At 32.4% G+C, this 19,185-nt stretch overlaps 1 protein-coding gene across 13 annotated transcripts in view; it reads right to left on the reverse strand.

The window, feature by feature from the left end:
• LOC130895024 (uncharacterized) overlaps nt 1–19,185 on the reverse strand; it is a 721,573-nt gene that overhangs the window by 645,946 nt on the left and 56,442 nt on the right. Inside the window, exon 3 of one of the 13 annotated variants that reach the window (XR_009059422.1) lies at nt 2,396–2,550. The exons of the other annotated variants lie outside the window; for them this stretch is intronic. The gene's annotated coding sequence lies outside the window, so the exon portion shown is untranslated. The remainder of the gene's footprint in view (nt 1–2,395; nt 2,551–19,185) is intronic. 13 annotated transcript variants of the gene reach the window in all.

A 19,185-nucleotide genomic window follows, 5' to 3' on the forward strand; every position in this document is an offset into this window, starting at 1 on the left:
CAACTAAAAAAATTACCGATCTTGTCAGAAAGAAACGAAATTGACTAGGATCAACAAATATATTTGTAGAGGATGAGGTCAATATCTTTGTCTCTACTTATTCTATTCTATAATTCTACTTATTTGGATTTTGGTCAAGTTATACTTGTCCAATTTAATTTTACATGTCTTTCTTGTATCTTACTAGAATTACTTGGTGCCAATTTTATACAAAAATATTTGATTTGAAATTAATCTTTTATTTCAAAGAATATGTGCCATTCGCAAATTGAGTACCTAATACAATACATTTATTGTTCTAAGCAGGTTTAATTCTCAAGAGTTTTGTTCACTTATTAATTAATATATCTATTCTTCAATTTTTAACACTTATATTATTTTCATCTGTATGTGCGTTTGTAACACTCTCTTGGACTAAAAGTATGTGGCTTATTTAATAAAAATTTCGTTTGATAGACGATTCAAACCTCCGATCTCCGTGTTGGAATTGAGCACTTCCACCTCATATCACTAATTACACCATAACGGCTCGATACAAGCTCCGAAGAGAGGTAGGTATATAAGCAGCAAAGCCATTATACGATGGTAGTATCAATTAAATATAGTTTTAAAAACACAAAATAATGCGTTTTCATGGCATATGAAACTGAAAAGTAAAAAATAAATATAGTTTAAAAAAACTAAAAAACACTCATCCAAAGCACATCAAATTAAAAATAATTCTTGAAATAAGCTTAAAATAATGATAAATGATAATAATAATGATAATGAATGAAAAATACTAAAAATACTTTGATTCATATGTACCGTTCATTGAGTGCCCGACGCTTTTTTCACAATAATATTCGTATTTTTTATTCTTATTTATTATTCTTTAGAGCTTAATTTAAAAATTATTTTCAACTTTTTGGTTTAATGTGTTTTAAAAGCTTGTTTTGTTTTTTTCACTATACTTATTTAATTATTTTTATAAAATTGCCATAATTTAGAATCATTAGTTTGAGCTAATTATTAACCTTAGAGAATGAACCTTCGCCGAATCGACGGTGCGAATTCGAAAAAAGTGCCAAAAATTCTAAATAGGAGGTTGTAACTTCCTTACAAATATATTTCAAGGTAATTCATCTATATATATCAGATAATAATGAAAATTTATCAGAGAGTGAAATGTGAGAATGAGGTTCTTCTTTGCCTCAACATCCATGTCCAAATAACCATGAATCTCCATGAAGTGAAGATCAGATGCAAGGTTCTTCGGCACAAGACCCTAATATATTGATTATTATATGATAGATTACCATACTTCGCGGAAAAGATGAGCATTTTTCCGTATTTCATTACAGATAATATGGTAAATCCATACTAATGTTGAAGTTGCAAAAAATCTGGGAAGGACAACTATTTGTCAAATAAGATATAATATTCTACTAAAAATTGATCTGCGCGATTATATTATACAAATTTTGAAGATGTAGATCAAGTTTGACACTTGAGACTGAATAAATATTTTTTGGAACATCGCATTTATGGATCCGCCCTTATTTGAATTGGAATGGGAGAAATGTTTCGACAATTGGTTCAAACGCATGCAAAAGGGTATTGATCTTAATTGAAAATATTATGAAAAAAATAAAGCCTTATCCAATTATAAATATTTGTTTTTATTTATTTATCTCAAACCTTAAATAGCAACCCTCGTACATAGCTAAGCAGACGAACGGGAATTGAATATGTATATTACAAGCGAGACAGGACTGAAATGAGTGAATTGAGTCCAGATTCCATAATCAAAACTTTCTCATTGGAAGATGTCATTTTCTAATAAAAAATGACAGTTTTTGATTTAGTACCAAAAAGCTTAATTGAAATAACCAATTTATTCCATCTAACCGAATCACACTGTTTTCAATGTTTCGACAGATTGTCCTCACTGTTGAGGTCTTGTATTGAATTTGCCCTTCCTTTCCTAATTGATAAATCTTCATGACAGATAACGTGACTGGTATTTAATTGATGTTCAAAAACCGTATAATTTAGAGTTGATAGTAATCGTGAGGAAATACTCAATTGCTTGGAGTGACGTATAACAAAATGACGTCGTTCGACCAAGTATCTTGACAGTTTCTATACGTAAAAGGAAATATTTAATCGCAATTTCAATTTTTTTTAATGTACCTAAGACAGTTGTTTTTTGTGATAATGCCACCATGGAAAACTATCCAGAAACGCTTTTCTTTGTATAGATACATTAGCTTCCTTTATTATTTATTTTTGACTTATAATGAAATTTTCTGTAATGCTAGTCATATGTTGGCCTACACCAGAATCGCTACAATTCCAACAATTTTACACATAGTTTACAAGTGTAACATTACATTACATTACAGTTACTTACGTTTCGATGAAAACAGTTTTTTTTTCATCGCCCAAAACAATTCTCTACATATGTGGAAAACTTGGTAGCTTTATTGTAGTTTAATATTTCACAATGTATGTTACAGTCGATATGTAGCAGTGGGGGATTTTCCAGCAGGCTAAGTAGGGTGTAACCTAGGGCAGCAGAAATTGAAAACAAATTATTGTTTAGGTTTAGACGGAGGAGTCGAACTTTTAAATTTTACAAAAATAAAAGTAAAGTTGACACTCTATATTCCGACAAACCCAGTCATGTCAATTGAGTCAAAATTTGGGGTTTTTTGTTTTTTCTTGGTTTTTATATGTGTTTCTTTATTCTAGCTGTGAATATAACAAATGATATTTTAACTCGACAAATAATTCGAAGAAACAGAATGGAAATAGGAGACATATCGACGGCTGTTAGTCTGTTATACCCTTAATTTCTTGTTATCTATTTGTAACAGCAAAAATTTGCGTTTATTTAGTTTTGGTAAGTGTTTCAGCTCGGTAGCTTTTTTAAAGTTTTTGTAATGTCGAGCAAAAGTATTATTATAAAACGCAAACATAGAACCTTAACTCGTAAAATCTATTGAAATCGATTCTAAAAGAAAAACTCTCAAAACAAGAGAAAAAAAAGTTGAAGAAGCCCTCTATGCACGGCTCCAACAACAAAGAAAGAGACATGCCCCAATTTCTGGAGCCATTCTAAAAGAAAAACAAATTACGATTATTATTACGCTAGTTTCAGGTGGTTCGAATATTTTAAGAAACGCCTTGGTATTCGTTTCATACAGATGATCGGTGGGAAATATCTGTTGATGGGTCAGAAGTTTCTAGTTTTATTGCTAATCTAAATGCTAAAATCACTGAACTGGGCATTACACCTGAGTGTACAAAGCCGATGAAACTTGCGTCAACTTCTAACGAAAACATTAGAACAAAAGGTTTCTGGTCGAAAAATGTAAAAATATATTATCACGTTAATGATTGGTGCAAATGGAGCTGGGTAAATCCAAAAATCACCGAGCATTCAAAAACATAAAAATTGAAAACATTCCAGATGTTTATAACGATCAGAGGCAGGCGTGGGTAACACAAGAAATGTTCAATCTCTTTATGCCTGCTGTAAAAAACACTTCAAGAACAAAAAACTGTCGGTAAAAACCCTTTTACTGATAGATAACGCTTCTGGACATCCAGATATGGATGACTTAAAAATTAAAACGATTAATACCTACATAGACGTAATTTTTCTTCAAATGATAGGAGTTTTATTTTATTCTTTCGTACATTTTAGGTTATGTATTTGTCGAAAAACTAAATGGCTTTGATCCAATCAACGGATCAGAATGTCATCAAGGCATTAAATGCGCATTATAAAAAGCATCAACTCTAATTAAATATTAAAAAATATTTGGCCAAACAAAATGATAACGAAAAACAGAATGCTCATGATGGCGACAAAGTTATGAATGACACTCTCACACTATGCGAGAAAATTAACGCTAGTTCAGAATGTTCAAAAGACCTTAGAAGATGGATTATAGAAGGTAAATTGAACGCCGACTTTACAGACAAAGAGATGGTAAAAGAAATCACATCAAATGAAGATGAAACATTAGAGAAGCTTCCGAATGCTAAACATTTTGTCAGCTGCGACGAAGCTATATCAGCTGCAAATGTTTAAATATGCTGGTACGAAGAGAGGGAACTTGGTTGCAATAACATTTTGGTTCTAAAATCTCTTCAAATAAAGCAATGACTAGCAGTCACCACAAAAAAACAAAAAAAAATACAGATTTTTCAATGCTGGAATAAAAGATATATTTTATGTTAAAATTAATGCCAAACTCTGATAATGAAAGTTAGTAGATTTTGAATCTACATGCGCATACACGGCTAAAATCGGTCAAAGAATTAAAATATTTGATAATCAGACGTTTTTTGGTAATTCGACAACCAGTGGGACCCGAATTGTCGGATTATCGAGTACCAACTGTGATTCAATAAAAATTGAAATATAGTTTCATATAAAGTATACTGAAGACTAAAATATAAACAATTATTGAACACACGAGAGAAGCTTTTCCTTCCTTCAAATACCCAATTTTGTTACAGTAATCGTTCGAATAGAGTTGCGTAGAGGATTGTCGGCACAGATTTCTAGCATATAGTTACACCCATCGACAATAGTAATGTGATTGATTTCTAGTTGATGTTAAAAAAAAATTCTATTGTTGTTAGTTTCTTCGACCAACAATAGATAAAAAGCAACACAAGTAATCCATCAGGATTATTTTATGGCCAATATTCAGAAATTTATGGTTCTAACCATAGATTTATACTAATTGTAATTGAAAGAATTTGACACTGATAATTTATAAATGAATTATCAATATTAATGTCCCGAGTGCATGTCAAATTGTCGATAATTTAATTTTCTCGAGTGCGCGAATGCGCACGAGAGGAAATTATGAGACAATTTGACATGCACGAGAGGGCATTTTGGTAGACTATTTCCTGAGAAAAATTTAATTTAAAATAAACTTAATTCTGTGTTTAAAATTTGTTATTCTTTAAATTATAATAACAAGTGGTGGAAGCAGCATAGAAACACCATCGTCGGCCTCCAGTAAAGTTGTATATTCTAATTGCATTTTCAATAATTGTTCCTTTTCTTAAAATATAAAATTAAAACCAAATGATGTTTATTAATCCTAGACGAAAATTTGTCACTAGTGCAAATTATCGATAATTTGCACTAGTGCAGTATTATCGCTGAAATTTGATCGTTGCTAGGTAAACATAAAATATTACAGCTTTTTGGTTGGCTTAAATTTTTCGAAGGAAATAGTCAATATAAATGAATTCTCATTAGGTGAGTGAATGGAATTTAAATCATTTATAATATTGTAACGTATATTTCTAATGAAAAATTTAGTTAATTTATAACACTAGTTTGTCAAAATTAAATAATCATTGGAAATTTTTAATACCACAAACAATACCTTTATGAGGATGTATTGATTTCTAGTTAGCCTAGACCAGTTCCATGCATAAACAAAATTTTGCTTTACCATAGCAACGAACAATAACTTATTAGAAGTTTCAGTTAAACTTTGACGACAAAAAAGTAAACCAGAGTTACGCAATAAATTAAAAGAAAAAAAATGTCCACCAAAATTGTGAAAATCGATAAATTGGAGTATCGAGCCATCATGAAGTACCTGTATTTAAAAGGGTTAAGAGGTAAGCAGATTTATGAAGATATGCTTAATACCCTTGGTGATCAATGTCCTTCGTATGCGAGCGTGAAAAATTGAACTGAAAGTTTCAAAAGAGGTGAATTGAAGATTTCAGTCCCCGAAAATATCGATGCAGTTCATGACATGATTTTATCAGACCGTCGAATTGACTACTCTACAGGAAAAAATTAAAGAGAAAAGACGCGGAAAGCTATCGAAAGGTGTTTTATTTTTGCAGGACTACGCCCCTGCACACAAATCTCATGTTGCCATGCAAAAAATTAGTGATTTAGGGTTTGAATTACTAGAACACCCCCTTTATCCAATTAAGAGGAGAATATGTTCAGTAATAAAATATTTTGACACTGAAATTTTGTTTGGTTCTATAGTTCTATAGTAGAATAGAATTTTTCAATATATCCTCCTATATTGATTACCATAAATATTATCTTAAGAATTTCCTTTTGTTTTATTAATATGAATTATTTTAATTTTTTAGAAAAATAAAATGACGAAGAAAAATTATTAAGTATTAACACGAATTGTCTCACGGCACCCACGTTTAGAACAAACACCCACTTTAACGAATTGAGATTTAAAGCCACATTGTGGTCGAGGATACATTTTCGGGGAGTATGTGAAGTAGTCTTCTCATTATAAAATTATATTGCATCTTTTTTACTTTTATATGTTTTTGCTAAAAATATTAGTTCATTATACGGACTGCGGCCAACAACTAGCACAGTGATCGCCAGACGCTGGGGCATATCCGCATGTAAAATATTCAAGCAGCAGAATTCCACTTCAAACACATTAATAGGTAACATCATTCGATCTCATTTGTAGTGGTAAAGAAAATAATAGTTCAGTTTCAAAGGTGGTATAAATATTACCAAGAACTAAGTGTCGCAGGTGTATCGACACACAGTTTTGGAATGAAGTGATTTATAACGAGGGTTGTCTGGAAAGTTTCCAACCTCAACCTAAAGATTTCAGCCCTTATCAAGAATAAGTTGGAAAATATATTTGAGCGTGCCTTGAGATATTCTCACTGAAATTTCAGTCATTTTGGACGGTTAGTGTCTGTTTAACAAATTATGAGTGGGTTGTGCGGTAATATGCCTACGCAAATGAAAGAGGAGTTAGATAATGAAATTTTGGACAGCTGAATTCAGACGTGTCCGTAATAGAAACTGTCGTCCTATCAATATAATGCACATTTTCCCAGGCCTTATTGACGTTGTTTACATAAAATAAGCCCTTTTTTCTGCATAACTTTATGTTAAACATGGAAAAACAATCGAGACAATGAATTACTATGGTAACCATTTGTTGGGTCAGTCGTGGAATTTTCTTCATCGATTATCTTCAAAACAGTAACCGGAGCGTATCACGTATAATAAAGGGAGAACATTCGAAAAAAAAAAAAATAAAGTGCTTGTACATCAGGAGAACCCAACCTCTCACACTACGGTTTTCGTCATGGTTATAATTCACAATAATTCACTTCGAATTGGTTGACCTACAGTATTCACAAGATATGATACCTAGCAACTTTTTCCTGTTTCCTAGCTTTAAAGTTGCACTTGTAGTAGAGAGAGGACAATATCGCATACTTAAATGCCTATTTTAAAGAGACAACTATTATTTGTCAAAAAGGTTAAGAGCTGAACTAAATTTAAAAAGAGAGTATGTTAAAAAATAAAAATGATTATGAAAAATAAATGTGTTATGTCGGAAACTAGTCAATACTCCCTGAGCCGTATCATAAGACGATCGCAATATGTCACAGAAAGAAGGATCATGTTTTTTAGAGCTTTTAGACTTCATTCGATTCCTCTACGGATGTTTTAAATACTCGTACTCTTAAGTCTATGGCGTTGTAACTAAATTAAAACAGAAAACATCAGGGAATTTTATGGGATTTCACTGTATAATTCATCAGAAATCATTGCCATCCAAACATTTAAAAATGGACCATGTCATGCAACCTATAATTAAAATTGTAAATTTTATAAAGACCAGAGGACTAAATCACTGACAGTTCAGGCAATTTTTACAAAATTTGGACGAAAAGTTTTCTGATGTCCCTTATTTCACCGAAATTCATTGGCTCAGTAGAGGAGTAGTTTTAAAAATATTTTTACATTACGTGACCCTATTCAAGTTTTCATGTTAGGCAAAGGCAAACCGATTGATTATGACAATGACTAGTAGATTGATTGAGACTTGTTGGTATATATGAATAAATACTTGACTGATCTGAATATAAAGTTACAGGGTAAAAATCTGATTTGTAACTCAAATGTATTGATATATTCAAGCCTTTGAAATAAGTTGAGATTGTGAGAAAATGAGGTAAAAATGAATCGTTTTGAAGACTTTTACAAATTGAATGAAATGGTATTCCCAATTTTCAACAATTCATTTTGAAGCTTCACAGGCACCAATTCATTTACAAATGGAGTTGATAGATATTAAATCTGACCGTATTTTGAAAGAAAAATTTAATGAAATTAACGTTTTTACATTTTATACACAATATTTCAAGAGTTTGAATAATTATTCGGAATTAAAAAAGCATACAGCACGCATTCACTGACTGTTTGGTAGCACCTATTTATGTGAGCAGATGTTTTCCGTTATGAAAATAAATAAGAACAAACATCGCAAAGACTTACGAATGAACATCTCCAATCAATTCTTAAAATAACTACATCGAATATGATACTTGACATCAATGAGCTTGTCAAAAACAAGAGAAGTCAGGTATCTGAATCCTCGAGCATAATTACCTACCATCTTTTATAACTTTGATATGGTTTCTAACAAACGTATATTATATACTTATATAGTTTAATAAATAAAATGTTATAATAATTCAGTTCATTTTTTTTATTTCCAATCTGGCCCACCTACGAATTCAAAATTTGATATATGGCCCTCTGCAAAATTGAGTTTGACACCTCTGTCCTGTCCTATCTGCTGCTGATAAGTGGCTCTGTATTTCTGACAATTTTGTAACAGCTACAATTTTCTTTTAAATTACTCCTCGTATTGATATTCGTACAACGTGCTGCATTCATTTATACTATGGTCTAAATGATTCCACCCTTTTACTATTGATAAGAGTAACACCTAGCATCATCTAAAAAAAGCATCGTCCCAAAAGAGACGTTACATTTCTTTAAAGTAACTACCCCTACTGGCCCGACTCAAGTTTACATATAACCGTCACCGAAACGTCTACAAACATTCACGAATGTTTATTTTGAAATGGAAGAAAAAACCTCCTTCTATTTCTGAATACTTAATACTTCATTTATCATTCCTGATAGGGATTTTGTGTAGAACCCATGTTACTGCAGTGGTGTCGTCGACAGCTATTTGGCTTATTCTGGGAATAGAACGAATTCGTATTTTGTAATAAGATGTGTGTTTTTAGTCAAATAAACTTCAACATTTCTGATATTCCAGACTTATAAGCAATTAAAACAATTTTTTAACAACCTCTAATAGAAATTTTTGGAAACGGACAATTCATTTCGTATCGGCTAATCAGTAATATTTCCCAATCTTCGTTTTATTGAATCGTGCCTTAATTTTTCCCTTAACATGCTCAAAAATTAAATTACTAATAACATCTGGTGCATCTAGTTCATAAATATGTGTACTATTTCTAATAACATAATAGATTTTAACAAGGACAAAATCCTCTCCGAAGAACAAATACATTTCGATGAATCCTACCTATTTAACCCTTACACCGACATTTAAATTGTCATATCACGTAACGATGCCCATAGAGTGCAAACCACGTGCTTTGAGTAGGGCAAGAATATATTTGTTCGATATTTACTTATGTAGCATGTAGTAGCAGCAAACAGCCACATTTGATTTCTCAAGAAGAGCTCAATGATCTAGTTCATAATTTGAATATCTTTCGATTTTAACTTTAATTTTAAAATACTTTGTATTTCCTCACTAGTAAGCGACGCACAGATATTTCACAAGGTAATAAGGCAATAATATCAAACACTCCTACTATATATTTGGTTTACTGTATCTGTTTTGTGCACCCAAAGGTTTAAAAAATAAGTTAGGTTTAAAAAAATTGGGATATCCAATATATACAAACCAATGTTAATAGTATTACACATTATCAACCAAAATCTTATTATATAGAAAATACTCCAACATTCTCCTCATGTTCAAAAGCGTTTAGATATCGATGACTACACCCCTGATATAACTAACCCTCGCATCTATGGTATGAGAGGGAAAATTCTTTATAATACGAGGGCTGCACATTCTCATGTTATTTTTATAACATTCTAAAATAACATACTGGTTACACAACAGGTTACCTATATACTTTTAAAATATTTTAGACGTCTATTTCCAAAGGGGAAGTCACCGGTTCGATAGAGCGACGAAAAAACAAATATTACGGTGTTATATTTTCGTTTTTGTCAGTATACTTGTAGATAGTAAGTAGCGGAACATAATGTACTTTGCCTTCAGGCTAAATATCAATATTTTACTGGACATACCATGTGATCAATTTTGACTCGGATTGACAAAAAAAAACATCTTCACCATCCTCCTACAAATCTATCAATAACACGTTCTAGACTCTCGCGTGGCGTATCCTAGCAAGTGGAGGCGGCAGGAATGCTATACATCTCCACACTCGATTTATTCATTTGCCCGCTACGTCTACTAAAAAATGGACGTGATTCAAGTGACGTTCCCACGCGCCATTCAATTTATTTTTATTCTCACGTCCTTTGACAGAAAGGTGAGGCGTGGAAAGGCGATCCCCGATTTGGATCGGGGTTCTTACCCCAAAAATTAACCAAAATATGTTGGTTCTAGCCTTAGGAGATATTTAGAGCCTCTGCTAGCTTTCGACATCTTTACGACCTTTACTGAATGATTTGTTCCGATCCAATCTTTGTGTTCGCGACAAAGTAGACCCAAAACATTTCAATAATTCCAAAACCGTTACTCCATTGCAAATACAAAATTTTCAAGCAAACTCATTGCTCAATTTTATTCCTAGACAAATTTTCATAACGAAAATAAACAGCTGACTAACACACACTAATTGAAATATGGCGGCTTCACTTCATTTTACGCACGCAGTTTCAATGTACCAGTCCGCAGTTGATCACGCTATGTATAAATAAATATGAATAGGCTCTTTCTTTAAGATAGGATTTCTAAGGTAGAATAAAACACTTCTAAGATATTTCAAATTATTTTATTTTCACTGATTTATTGAATACTATTTCTATTCATAACAGAATGATAAGTGAGCCTCATAACCATCATTAATTTAAAAATCAAACGAAATCTAATTACAGTAAGAAATAATATTGACGACGACCACAGGAACTGTAGTCAATCATAATAACCAAGGTTACTAGAATAAGAAGATAGAAGTTTTGTTAACAAACGACCAACTACGTCATTATCTTTACATTTTTGTTTTGTTCATATTTTTATGACAAACAGAACCTCACTAACATTATGTCATGACTTTTGAGGATGTGTGTTATCTCTTGCTGATCTAGCTATACAAACGAATATATTTCTAACTAACTAATTCACAGCTGTGAAGAACCTCTATTATTCTAGTAACCTTGATAATAACTGATACCTAACGTTTACTTAACTCTGATCACAAAAACAAAAAAGTTGTTGGAAAGAGTATGAAGAAATAATACACAGTGCGTTATTTCGTAAACCAGTGATTTTGAGGAAAATCCTGACAACCAACGACCAACCCCACTAGTAATGAAATGTTTTATACACCTAGTTTTTATCTTTTTTAAAAATTCATAGAAACGGGTCACGTCAAAGATTTCCCTGTAATTACTAGAAAACTAATGTTTGAAACCAACTAGATGTTCTGTTATCCTCATACCAGTCCACGGTAAGTAGCATCAGATAATGACATGCACCATTCAACAGTTCTAAGAAAGCTTAAAGAAAGTAATTTTGATAGACGAATTGAATTAGAATGAAACAAAATAACAGAGATCTGATATTTTTTAATGAAAGTTCTTTTCTCTGATGAAGTTACATTTCTATTAAAGTGTCATGTTAATAGAAAAATGACAATCGGTACTCAATACCCACAGAATGTTAATGTTTGGACGGAAATGATAGATAATAGGATTATTGAACCATTAACAGGTCCTCGATATTCAGAATTTTTTCTAAATTTCTTGCTCCTCGAATTAAACAGGTTTTCCAAACAGAAATGATTTATGGTTGTAGCAACATAGTGCGTCCCCACTCTAAACTGTCTTTGTACTTGAACAACGTATTTCTAACATGGTGAATAGAGGAACATTAGTATAGCCGCCTAGGCTACCTGATTCGACTCCCATTGATTTCTTTTTATTATTAAGTGTACCAAAATAAACAACCAATCATATCATTGACTAAAAATGATAATTAGAAAGTTTATTTTTTCAAAATAGTTCGAAATTACATTAATATGAGATCCCACATGACTTTTAATCCTCGTTTCTTCAAACGATATCAAAATGGACAGCGCTTGTCGGGGAAAACTCGATTTTTTCAATTCCAAGTGAAAATTCAATTTCTCAGCTTTGAGAATTACAAGAAAATTCATATTTGAAAAAACAATTTCAGTAAAAGTGAAGAGTTTATTGAAAGAATGTTTTATACATATTAAAAATACATTGTTTGGGAATTTATTTCTTAAAAATAGCAACATCCAAATGTAAACCGTTGCGCTCACGGCATAATCCGGCATTACATTGTCTATGACGGCTCGGTAGGTATTCTCCGTGATGACTGCCATATCGTGTAAGGATAGTTTCTTTCAATTGTGCCATGTGCCAAGTTGGTTTGTTAGAGTAAAGTTTAGATGTGACAACCTCCACTGGAAAAATCCTTAATTGTTAGTCGAGACTGCGTGGAGGCCAACTTATGTCACCTCTCCTGGAAATCCATTTTCCAGGGAAAATTTCTTGAACTCGTGTAAAGTTGCTCTATCCTGCTGGTACCATGTTCTTTGGTTATAACAATTAAAGTTTTGCAATTCAGGCACGAAGCAGTCGTCTAACATCTGCACATAACGTTCTGAATTCACTATAACATAATAAGTGTCTATAATTTCTCTCGTTGACATCTCACCCCATACGGTCACTTTAGGCAAATCTTGGGGTTTCTGATTGTTTGTTTTAGATTAGTTGCACTACAGTAGCAGCAATTTTGCTTGTCAATAATATGAAAATGAACTTAATTTGGAAAATATATGTTGGTAAACTTTGGAAAGTCCCCAATCATCTGATCTATGAAGTCAAGCCACTGGCAAGCATATTCAGGCTTAAATTCTTTCACCAACTGAATTTTGTAAGGGGGGCAGCCCCAAATCTTTGAGTGACATATAAAATAATGATGATCTATGCACGTTTAAATCAACAACACGCTTCCGAATAAACAAGTCAACTTCGTCACGATCAGGCCGAGTAACACTGTCTACGTTTTCCACCGTTGTAGAAAACCTTGGACATACCTACCGTGGCCCTCCAAAAAGCAACACAAAGGTGAACTTAATTTTAAGATACCTTGTATAAGAAATAAACTGGACACCTACAAAATTAACCACTTTATTAGTGAATAGTGGAATTAGTGTCTTAGCTCTCAAGCGGATGGAAATCTGTAACGATTGCGAAAAGTTATGACGCGGGGAGCGTCAACAATAAACAGGAAATTGTAAATAAAATTTTATACAATTGAACGAAGCCAGAAGTCTCCTGCAGTACTTCAAGAGTAACAGAAAATTTGGTTAAAGATAGAGAAATTATAATCAGAACATTTCATACAAATTGAGGGAAACCGAGAAAACAATTATCCAAATTGTGTAAATAATGTTCATATTTCTAATAATTGTACTATTAATAAGCATATCTCTTAATATTACTCAATTTTTATAAATCATTGTCATTTTGACGTTGTTTATGAGATAAAAAACTGAGAGGAATTTCTATGTTGGTAGGTGAAACTTATGAGTATAAGATGTTTCTTAAATAAATAAGATACACATTTTATATGGCATAAGTTATTACCAACCGAGTGTGGTAGTTCTGCCCCAAGGGCAACCGATACCTTTTTGGTAACTGTACTCATGTCCTTCAAAATAGTGCCAAAATGCGTTGTTTCCAATATAGGGAGGAGAAAAACACTGTTTTCCGGTAAATTGGGAAGTATGAAATATTGAAAGAGCTCTAGTGGCCAAACTCGAATGATATGTTTTTTGTGACTTAACAACAATGCATTTTAAACTTAGTCTCCCCAACCTTTCAACATAGGTAATAAATTGATTTTCATATAATTTCACTTTCTTAAACGCCGTGACTCAATAGTGCATTTTTATCAATCTTACGAATCTACCATTGAGTTCTTCACAGATTTGTACGGTTAAGTTTGAGATTAATTTCGTTAATTGATTTGCTTTGAATACAACTGAAGGTGTGTATCATTTGTTGTTATAGTTCTTCCAATATCAATTGCAGATTATAAAAACAGTTCAAAACCCTTGTCGTCAATTTTTTTTGATCTACCATAAGCGTAGATCTCATTTTATAAATTTATTATTTTTATAAATACTTTTAAAAATATGTATATCTTATACAAGATAATATTCGTTTAAAGACGAATCATTATAAATTGGACAGCGTATACGCCGTTATTTAGACATATGCACTTAATTGTAGTCCTACTTGGAACTTAGAAAAAAAACCAACATTACATCTCGTTAATTTGCTACAACCGAATATTAAATTATAAAACGTAAAACGAGTAGAATGTACCTGCCTGTGAGGGCGTTTGATTTAAATAGGGTGCCAGGCGTGAACTGAGCCCTTTGGGTAGCCCATTCATTTTTTTTGAAAAAAAAAATTCAAAGCAAAAACCATAAAGGAAACTAAATTCTTTGCAAATAAAACAAAACATTTCAATTCCAAATTATCTTTATAAATAATCATGGTAGTCAGAATCGTCTGAACAAGAGTCATCATTTGATTGAATTATGATGTGTTGTAAATAGTATATCTTCATCTCATTCTCTGATAACATTTTCAACACAGTTTTTCCATAGCTCTTGGCGATGTGCTGCTAGAACCAGTTCTACAACCTCATTACTCAGTTCGGGAGACTCTATAGGGTTGAATATGCAATAGTAGGGATGTGGTCTGAGAAGAGTATGACCTGATCATTGCACAGCAATATAATAAAAGCAGTAAGCAGTTCTTCGTTTGTCGTACCTTTTTTACGATCGCTAACAGTAATATTTTTTTCAGACATAAATGCTAAAATTTGAGCTTTGTTACTTTTAATATTTGAGATCTAAGGAATTGCTGCGAGTGGTAATGCGTTGTCCTTAACGATTATTGACTGAATTCAAACAGCAATTTTTACTATTGTCAACCCAACCGAAATTTACTACATCGTGCCAGTCAAACCATGTTTCATCTAGACAAATTATCTGTCTATTAGAATGATAGCCTTTTATTTGACGTAAATAATTTTGTCGCCATCGAAAAATCCTGGATGATTCGATTATTGTCATCCGTTTATTCAGTTTTTTGTGTTTAAAACCACGTGCTGACAAAACTTCAAGCAATGTTTCTAAACTGATATAATTGTAATCTGGATAATCGGCTACCTTTGACTGTATTACTTCTAATGTCGCAAACCTGTTCTCCTTATATAAAGTATAAATTGTTCGAAGTATAAAATCTTGAATAGCTTTGTCAACTGATTTCAGTTCTTTTTTACACGTTTTTCGGTTCGGTGAATGATCCACAGCAACATCTTTCGTTATAACTCGATAAATGGAACATTTATTTCCTCTAGTTAATTAAGCAATTCTGATTATGATTGCATTAACAGATTGCTGAATACAGTGAAACTCGGTTAAGTGGGACCTGGATAAGTGAGAAACCTCCATAACTGGAACTCATGCTGAGGTCCCAACACTTTGGCACTGAATTACGTCTGTTAGTGGGACGAGGTAAGCCTCTATATCTGGGATTTGTTCTTTCGATTTATCATCATAGTTACCTCTATAACTGAGACAGCGAGTAAATTTTATATGCATAAACCTCTGTAACTGAGATAACATTGTTTGTTTACTCATTCTTATTCTACCCACAAATTCCACACATAATTTCAAGTACGTAAGACAAATTTTGAACTTCAATTACCTTCAGTTTTATTTTCGCTTTACTATCATACAGATGTTTATTTAAAAAATGCCAAAACGAAAGCTACAATCGTTATCATTACGTGAAAAACTGAAGTTAATATCCGTTTATGAAAGTGGGAAGACACGCGAAGAAGTTTGTGCCGAATTTAATGTGCCAAAATCTACTCTTTGTAGAATAATTCAGAGTAAACATAAAATTGAATCACAATGTTCTGAAGGACAAGGAAAACTAAAACGTGTACGTTTATCAGAATATCCTGAACTTGAACAGTGTTTGCTAACATGGGTCAAGCAACTTCGTAACAAAAACGTTCCGGTAAGTGGATCGATGATTAAAGAAAAGGCACAAGATTTCGCGCGAAGGCTCGATATTCATAATTTTTGTAGCAGCAATGGTTGGATGGAAGGGTTTAAGAAAAGAAACGGTATAGTTTTCAAAGCAATTTGTGGAGAAAGTAACGCTGTTGATGTTAACAAATGTAGCCAATGGATTGAAGACCTACCACTTCTATTACGCAATTATTCTGCTAATGATATTTTGAACGCAGACGAAACGGGTTTATTTTGCAAGTGTCTACCCGATAAAACTTTTACCTTAAAAGGTGAGTCTTGTCATGGCGGGAAACTCAGTAAAGAGCGCATTACAATACTTCTAGGTGCTAACATGTCAGGAACTGAAAAGTTGCCTATCCTATTAATCGGAAAATCCAAGTCTCAGCGATGTTTCAAAGGTGTTAAAACTTTGCCTGTGAATTACCAAAATAATAAAAAGGCATGGATGACATCCATTATTTTTTCTGATTGGTTGAAGAAATGAAAGCCTAGAAGCGAAAAATTTTAATGTTTGTGGACAATTGTACTGCTCACAATAATATGCCCGAGCTAAGCCACATTAAACTCGTGTATCTGCCTGCGAATACGACAAGTAAATTGCATCCAATGGATCAAGGCATCATCAACAATTTCAAAATTTATTACAGAAAAGAAGTTGTTCGACATGTTATTAAATCTATAGAATACAATCAGTGCAGGTCCCTTGATGTCTCACTTAACCAAGTTTCACTGTATATCCCTTTTTTAAACATTCGAATATATGCTATCTTTATTCTCACTACACTCTCAATGTTCAATAACCATGGATGAAACACTTCAAGAAATTGCACGTAACGAGCGCCACGTTAATATGGCTCAACTTTGTGCTTCTTAATCGCAAAATCGTAAAACGGCTCGGTTGACAATGTGAAATAATTGAGTAAACCTCAGAGATCAATGACTAGATAATTCAGACGCACAAGAATAAATTCATGATATACTGGTTCCAATCGAGCAGCAGTTCGATACGATTGTAGCGCATTGGGCCAATGAACGTTATTTGCGAATATTGTGGCGCACTAAAGTTTTCCGGAGAAATGCCAGGATTATGCTGCTTTAGTGGAAAAATGAAATTGCCATTCTTATATAAATTTTAAGCGAACTCTCAAAAATACAATTGTTATTTATAAAAGACCTAATTTGGGGACAGACATTAACGAGGATTTAATCCGACATTGAAGATATTTATTTATTTGGATGTGACAGGCTTACCAGCGTACAATTTAAGGTTAGTTTTAGCACTTAGTAATCATGCTTCATGCACATAATCTAACCAAAGTGATTTACGCGACCATACTCAAAGAAAAAGGTAAGGAAGTTCTCATTCAGAGCGTCTCGATGATCCCAATCGATTTACCGGTCGGGTTTAAACGACTTCAATACCCGATGCGTCTGTCTTTCGCTAACAAATCCCAACGTCAATCTTTGAAAGTTTGTGGTCTGAATCTAGAAAATCCCATGGTCAATATGGCATGTTTAAGTTTCAAAAGACCATCTGCGTTATTTTTTCTTGCGCCTGATAATAAAACAAAGAATTTCGTCTAACATAAGATACCCCAAAATACCGGTGAAAAAAGAGTCAGTATCAAAACACTTGATGATTTTATTTATATTTATCACCCTAACAAAAAATTGAACTCCATAAAATCCAAAATTTGCTCATTTATTGCTTCTAACGCGGAACAAATTTCGCCGGGTTAGCTAGTCTTCGAATAAATTTCTCTACACATTTAGGAATCTTGGTATCAGATCAGATCATGATTTTAATGACATTTAGGTTGTCCTAAGTTACTACTCACTTGTATAAGTTGCTGATATACTGTTAGACAACGCATGTTGTGACCTTCTATCTTACGGTTGTTTAAAAGTCTGAGTAATTTGGTTTACCGTAGTATTATGTTGAAATTAATAGGAAAAAAAATTGAAATACATTTTTGATTAGTCATTTGAATGGAATTTTTATAATTAAGATCACTGTAATAAAGCAGAAAAGGGGACTAAATTAATTAATGACGCCTCTACTTATCAGCGGAATTATAGAAATTCCTTTCAATATAATTTATGCAGGAAATGTGAGGAATCTAATTGCGCTTATTTATCTCTATTGAAAAATTTGCTAAGAAAATAACAAAAATATATAACAGCGGCATTTATAATCAAAGTCGTTACCCTTTTACCATAAAAAAATTATTAATCAATCAATTAATCCGTATCTAAAGTTATGGGACATTTAATAAACAATTAAGGCGCTATTTCTGATTTTATGTATACTGACACTATCTTGGACTATTAATTTTAATACAAGTATTTCAAGTAATGACGTTTTTAGCTATAAAACATTTTATCTTGAGTTTACTTTTGGTCATAATTTTTAAATGGAAATTGAACTTTTAAACTTGCTCACAATTTTTATATCAACTGCTTTAAAAAACATCCTCCTAAAATCGTTAGCGAGTTTTTTCTCCTTGGAATTATGTATTTTTTAGATTAATGTTTCAAGGCACAAATTCATTCCATAGTATTATAAACATAATACAGACGAAATTAAATTATTAAATATAATTAGAAATTGATAGTGTTTAAAAATATACTGTTACTGAAATCACAACTTTTAAATCAACACTAGAACGTATAAATAAAATAAAAAGTAAAAACGTTCCCTAAAATTTGATTCATTCATTTGATTCCCATGGTAAAAAATGCATTTGAATCTATGACTTATTCTCAAGCATTTTTCTATTAGTACATTTTCGAGACCGATAGTCGTATAGTGTTAAATAAGGTGAATAAGGGGTAACGGACAAACAGAAAGACATTTACAAGGCAAAATTTGGCGAAACGGAAGCGAATTATGTCACGGCGCGTTGTTAAGATAAAGAAGAAGGTTGTCTCTGTCCCCTGTCGTATACGAGATTTCGA

Source organism: Diorhabda carinulata, chromosome 6 (genome assembly GCF_026250575.1).
Source record: "Diorhabda carinulata isolate Delta chromosome 6, icDioCari1.1, whole genome shotgun sequence".
Classification (NCBI taxonomy): domain Eukaryota; kingdom Metazoa; phylum Arthropoda; class Insecta; order Coleoptera; family Chrysomelidae; genus Diorhabda; species Diorhabda carinulata.